Raw genomic sequence first — 7287 nt, 5'->3', positions numbered from 1 at the left:
TTTGTCACTTATCATCACTTATCATCCCGTTCATCTTTGATTTGCATGAGTGGTCGCCAGTAACATCTCGATTCATCCCTGTTGTGTGCTAGAGTAGCACAATGGTATTTGCTCACTCAGGAATACAAAAAGCCTCAAACTGTTCATTCAGGGTTTTGACGAAGAAGTTTGACCATCTCCTTGGTGGGCAGCCACGCAGTCTTTTGAAGACCCTCGAAATCCAGTGGGTAACAGCTCTAGTACAGCAGTGGTCTCTAAACCGCATTTCGTGTCCAGCCTATCTCACTTTCAATGCCTTGGCTAAAGAAAAAGTGTCCCTGATTCTGGGTCATCAGCAGAGGTTGGAACTCCGGATTCCTTCTCTCACTTGAGTGAAACATTATACTCCAAGCATAGCTCTTTCCATTGCTCTTTCGGAGACCAAATATTGTTCTCATCCTGTTTTTGTAGGGCCCAGGTCTCTGAGGCATATGTTAGTGCAGGAATTAAGGAAACTAGAAGGAAAAGTGTGCAATGGTAGAATATTGTTAAATAAAAAAAGGTTTATTTAATGTTTCTCAAATTTGTCTGGTGATTCACATAACAACAAAGAGTTAGTACACATTTTGTGCCAGGAAAAACTGAAAACTAAACAGCAAGCAATTAAACTTTCAACATGCTGATGAATAGGTTATTTATACAAACAAAAAAATTTCAATAATCTACAAACTGATTAAAGGTATCAATATTTTGGAAAGGTAAATATTTCAAAATAGAGTGAAAATATATTTTAAAATTAGTGTCTCCTCAAATTTAGCATATATGCCTCAAAGTAGTATTGATGGGCTAAAATGTAATTGTTATTTTCTTCAGGAAACACCATACTGTTTTCCATAGAGGTTAAGTTAATTTTTATAACCATCAACCATATTCTGGTATGTATTTTTCCATTTATCCTCACCAACACTGCCTAAGCCTTTGTGTTATAAGCCATTTTTGATGGATGTATTTGAAGTTCTTATTTGCATTTCCATAATAATAAATGTTTGAATTTTTTAAACTTTTCATCTATTTGTTATGGGAGCATCTGCATGTTATCTTTGGACAAATTACATTTTCTGTTCAATTGCCCATTTTTTTTGATGAAGTAACTAATTTGGGGGTGTAAGTTATCAACTTATTTAGATACTTTGACTAACACCTCAATTCCATTTAAGATCAAGGATTTGCATATACTTTCCCTTTTAATTATTTTTAATCTCTTACCATTTTTATGTCTTTCCTTTTTGAAGGTCTCATCTGTTGTTTTTCTCAATACAGTGAAAAATTTGAACCAAATTCTCAATTTGGTTTTTACATAAGGGAGAATAGTAGTCTCTTACATCCTTCAAGTCTTTCTTGAGCTTTCATCACTATCCTGAAATCAGGGGAAATGCCCCACTTCTTCCATTTCTGTTGTAATATGTCAGTAATGGTAAGGGTCTAGTGTCGTGCACTTTTGAGTGATTGTATATGGTCACAATGTGTAGATTTCCCTCAGAGATTGGGCTGATATGGAGCATTTGCCATCACAAATTGATTGACCTTTAAAAAATGTCTGACCATACTGTACCAGATAGTCATAGCTTGACGATTAATACTCTGTCCTCCCACTAACTTGGGTCAATTTGTTTCTTTTTCTGAAGAATTTTCACTTGCTCTCATCCTCCAAAGAGGGCCGGTATCCAACAAATGCTGTGTGTGCTTGAGCCAGGCTGTCTTACAGGCACTAAATATCCAGTAAAGCATTCAAGAATTCATGTACCAGAGTTCGGCCTTCTGAGAGACTCCTGCTAAAAGTTCAAGCAATCAATTGAAGATATACTATTTGCATAGAAGTCATATGCAAAGGGAAGGAATAATCCAGTTATCTCTAACAAAAAATTTTTTTTATTTTAATTGAGTCTTTTTTTTCTCCACCCTGAAGAGGCATGAAGGCACTCCCCTGGCTGAAGCAATATCTATCTTTGCCTTCTACCTTTTGGACTTCTTTTACCCTGAAGCAGCAACTGTTAGCCTATTGCTTCTCTGGGTTTCTCTGCTCAGAATGCAGAATGGAGATTGTTTATTTTTGTGCTGTTTCAGGGAGTAAGAAAATTGGGTTAAGAGTTTGGCATGGGTGAACAATGAGAGCAGAGTCCAGGGATACCAAGTGCAAAGCTCTGGAGTGGAGTTATTTCTGTGACCTATTATGAAGAGTGCTTTGTCAGAAGTTGCTCAAGAGTCAATAATTGAGCTTCATTCACCAAAAGCTACTAAAATCAGGGCTTGTAGATTGCTCGGGGAAGCAGTGCCATCAGATTATTTTATAGCTCTGTTATAGACCTATAAAAGATAGGTCTATAAAGCCCCCAGAGTTTGAATGGGAACTCCCAAAAAGACCCATTCTCCCTCACGCCCATGTAAGGATAGAGGATTGTTCAGGTTAGAAAGCTAAAGCAGGAGCAGAACGAGCATGATCCCAGAGTCCAACTGAACTACTTTGGACATAAGAAGCTCCCTGAAATGCCTCCAGACTGTGAACTGAGCCACTGCCCCATGCAGTGCCAGTGGGACAGGGTTTTTCTGTCTCAACCCTTCCTTCCTGGGCACAGCATGGCAATTGCAGCTTTTTGAGCACAAAAAGGATTGGTAAGAGCCCGGCTGCTGCGGGACGCTCGGGAGATCCCAGGGGGTGGGGGATACTGGCCCCACCCTCTGCCAATCTCTAAACCTAGCGGAAACACATGTGTGGCCTTTCCACTTCTGCTGCTGCATGAGCACGATCCCAGAGGCCAACTGAACTACTTTGGACACAAGCAGCTCCCAGAAATGCCTCCAGACTGTGAACTGAGCCACTGGTCCATGTGGCACTGGGGGGTAGAGTTTCTCTCTCCAGGCTTTTCTATCTTATGAGCACCAAAAAAGGAAGTAAAATCTTGCAGTTATGCAATTTCTGGCAGAATTCTCCTTGGACTTTATACAGATATAAAAAAAAACCTAAAATCTCTTAATTGTCAGCAATGTGAAATGGTTACTTTTTAGCAGGTCTGACTTTGAGGGGAAACTGCAGACAATAATAGTGAGTTTTTTGTTGAAATATTGAAGGTAATACAAGTAGCAGCCATTTCTCTAGACTGTGACTAGGCTATAGACCACGCAAGCCGAGGAGAAGAAATATTCTTCTTTCTCGATTCTTTTCTCTTTTCGGGGAGAAACTCGGCATGGCGTCAGTCATATTATGAGATCTATTAAGCAGGCACGAACTTGGGGGTGTGGAAAGGGGAAAAAAGGAAAAAAAAATATGTACTTGGAACAGCGGAACACTTGGGCATTCTTGGGCCTCGGCCGATACCAGCGCATGCTATGCCGAGATTACACCCGGGTGGCCACACTTTTGTGCGGCCGCTTTGCTGCTGATCTACCAGAATCCGGAGGCCAACTAGATTACTTTTGGTTCCAGAAACTGCTTGCAGCCATGTCTCTAGACTGTGAACTAAGCCATAGCCCCACGTCAGCCGAGTATGGGAAATATCGTTCTTTCTCGGGATTTTTTTTCCTTTGTCGGTAGGCGTGGCCTCCGCCATATTATGAGGACTATTAAGCAGACATAAACTTGGTGGTGCGGGAAGGAAAAAAAAAGAGTTATGTACTTGGAACAGCGGGGCTTCATATCTCTTCATTCTCAGCAATGGAAAACTAATTATCAAATGCTTCCTAGGCAGTAGGGCTGTCTTTTTTGGGGAGAAACTCAAAAAAAAAAAAAACAATCCTGCAAGCAAACAGCTCCCTCAAAAAAGCTGGGGTGGCTTTACTAGTATCAGACAACATAGATTTCTGATTGAAAAAGATTAGAAGGGATAGTGAAGGCCATTTTTTAATAATTAAGGGATATGTACAGCAGGAAGAAATAAAACTCCTAAACGTGTACACACCCAATGTGAACCAGCTAAATACCTACAACAGCTGCTAACAGATCTTAAGAAGGACATGGTGAGCAACACAATAGTAGTTGGAGACTTCAACATTGCCCTATTACCTCTGGACAGATCAAAAAGATGAAAGCTCACCATGGAAATACTGGCTTTGAAGGAAGAAATAGAAGAGAGAAGGCTAATAAACCTATACATGGCTTTATATACCCCCCAAAAAATACACATTCTTTTTTTTATAAGAAATATTTTATTGAATCACCGTGAAAAAAAAATTACAAAGCTTTCAGGTTTAAGTCACAGTCAAATACTGATTAAACCCCCATCCCTTCACGAGTGCACATGTTCCACCACCAAGAACCCCAATACACCCCCCTCCCACCCCCCCATCTAAGTAGCTAATGATATTCCCTTTATTCTCTATATACCTTGAGTACATTCCATATTTCCATACAGAGCTCACTATTATTGTTTGGAAATTTTCCCCAACAATCAGGCCTGCTAAATAGGCATCATCTAATAATTTCTCTTCATTGCTGAGAGTGAAGACTTTGAGTCTTGGGTTTTGGGTTTCTAATATTTTAGCTCAGTTCACAGTCAAAATGGATGGCTGCAAGAATCCGCTCTGGTGCCAAAATGGGTTAGGAGACCTCAGGATCACAGTCTTTAGGCACGGAGGGTCTGCTTCTCGTGCCGCTGCTCTGGATCATCTCTGGGCAGAAGGCGCGCCGGGAAACCCTCCCCCCCAGGACCACCTACAGGCTACGTCACTAAAGAAAGTCCTACCTCCGTGTTGAGGGGTCTTAGAGGGTGGCTCTCACACGTGGGTGCTGCCACTGGCGCATTTTCACTCAGAAAAACGGGGTGGAGAGGGAACATCCCTCCAGGGCTGCACGAGGTTGTAGCTCTGTTCACAGTCAAAATGCATGGCTGCAAGAATCCGCTCTGGTGCCAAAATGGGTTAGGAGACCTCAGGATCACAGTCTTTAGGCACGGAGGGTCTGCTTCTCGTGCCGCTGCTCTGGATCATCTCTGGGCAGAAGGCGCGCCGGGAAACCCTCCCCCCCAGGACCACCTACAGGCTACGTCACTAAAGAAAGTCCTACCTCCGTGTTGAGGGGTCTTAGAGGGTGGCTCTCACACGTGGGTGCTGCCACTGGCGCATTTTCACTCAGAAAAACGGGGTGGAGAGGGAACATCCCTCCAGGGCTGCACGAGGTTGTAGCTCTGTTCACAGTCAAAATGCATGGCTGCAAGAATCCGCTCTGGTGCCAAAATGGGTTAGGAGACCTCAGAATCACAGTCTTTAGGCGCGGAGGGTCTGCTTCTCATGCCGCGGCTCTGCATCATCTCTGGGCAGAAGGAAAAATACACAGTCTTATCCAGTGTACATGGAACATTTTCCAGAATAGACCATGTGCTGGGCCACAAAACATACCTCAACAGAATCAACAAGGTAGACATTGTACCAGCTATATATTCAGGCCATTATGCACTGAAGACAGAAGTGAATCATGGACAGAGGCAGAAAACCAAATCAAACACCTGGAAATTAAGTGGCTTGCTGTTGAACAATGAGTGGGTCAGAAAAGAAATCAAGGAAGTAATCAAAAGGTACCTGGAAACAAATGAGAATGAATACGCAGAACATATGGGACACAGTTAAAGTCGAATTAAGAGGAAAATTTATAGATCTGCAAGCATATATCAGGAAGAAAGAAAGGGCCCACATAAATAACTTGACTTCAGAACTCAAGACCTTAGAAAAGGACCAACAAAAGGAGCCCAAATCAGGCAGAAGGAAAGAGATAATTAAACTTACAGCAGAAATTAACGACATGGAAACCCAAAAGACAATCCGAAAGATCAATGAAACCAGGAAATGATTCTTCGAGAAAATAAATAAGGTTGATAAACCACTAGCAAGACTCACAAAGAAAGAGAGAGAGAACCCTTATAAGCCAAATTAGAAATGAAAAGGGGGACTTCACAACAGAAACCAAAAAAACTCAAAAGATCATAAGAGACTATTTTGAAAAGCTGTATGCCACGAAACAAGAGAACCTAGAAAAAATGGATAAATTCCTAGATTCCTATATTTTCCCAAGGCTGAACCAAGAAGACCTGGAGTTCCTGAATAGTCCTAATAATATCAAGGAAATTGAAATGGTAATCAAAATTCTTCCCAAAAACAAAAGCCCAGGTCCAGACTGATTCATTAGCGAATTCTTCCAAACATTTAAAGAGGATCTATTGCCAGTTCTCCTCAAGCTTTTCCAGGAAATTGAAGAAACAGAAACCTTCCCAAACAGTTTCTAAGAGGCTCATATCTCCCTAATACCAAAAGCAAACAAAGACACCACAAAAAAAGAAAACTACAGGCCAATATCCCTGATGAACAGAGATGTGAAGATTCTCAACAAAATATTAGCAAATAAAATTCAACAACTTATCAAAAAGATCATACACCACGACCAAGTGGGATTCATTCCGGGGATAAAAGGATGGTTTAAAATCTGGAAATAAATCAACATAATCCATCATATCAATAGAAGAAAAGATAAAAATCATAAAATCATATCAATAGATGCAGAGAAAGCATTTGACAAGATCCAGCACGCGTTTATGATGAAAACTCTCACCAAATGGGTATAGAAGAGGCCTTCCTCAATATAGTCAAAGCCATTTATCACAAGCCTATGGCAAGCATTACTCTCAATGAGGAAAAACTAAGAGCCTTCCTCTGAGAACAGAGACGAGACAAGGATGCCCACTCTCTCCAATTCTGTTACGTATAGCATTAAAAGTACTTGCAATAGCGATTAGGCAAGAAAGAGATATTAAGTGCATTCAGGTAGGAAATGAAGAAATCAAGCTCTCACTATTCGCAGATGATATGATACTATACTTAGAGAACCCTAAAACTTCTACCAAGAAACTCCTAGAAACAATAGAATCATATAGTAAAGTTGCAGGCTATAAAATCAATACCCAAAAGTGCAGGGCTTTCCTATATGCAAATAATGAGAGAGAAGAAAGTGTCGTGAAAAAAGCAATCCCGTTCACTATTGTGCCTCAAAAAATCAAATACTTCAGAATCAGCTTAACTAAGGAGGTAAAGGACTTGTATAATGAAAACTATAAAACACTACTTCAGGAAATAAAAGAGGACACGAGGAAATGTAAAGACTTCCCCTGCTCATGGATTGGAAGAATTAATATTGTCAAAATGGCAATACCTCCCAAAGCATTGTACAAATTCAATGCGATCCCTATAGGGATACCCTTGACATTCTTCAAAGAAATGGAGCAAGCCCTCCTGAAATTCATATGGAACAACCAGTCCCCACGAATAGCT

Source organism: Sorex araneus, chromosome 5 (genome assembly GCF_027595985.1).
Source record: "Sorex araneus isolate mSorAra2 chromosome 5, mSorAra2.pri, whole genome shotgun sequence".
NCBI classification, from domain to species: domain Eukaryota; kingdom Metazoa; phylum Chordata; class Mammalia; order Eulipotyphla; family Soricidae; genus Sorex; species Sorex araneus.
Note: the sequence above shows the minus strand (reverse complement) of the source record.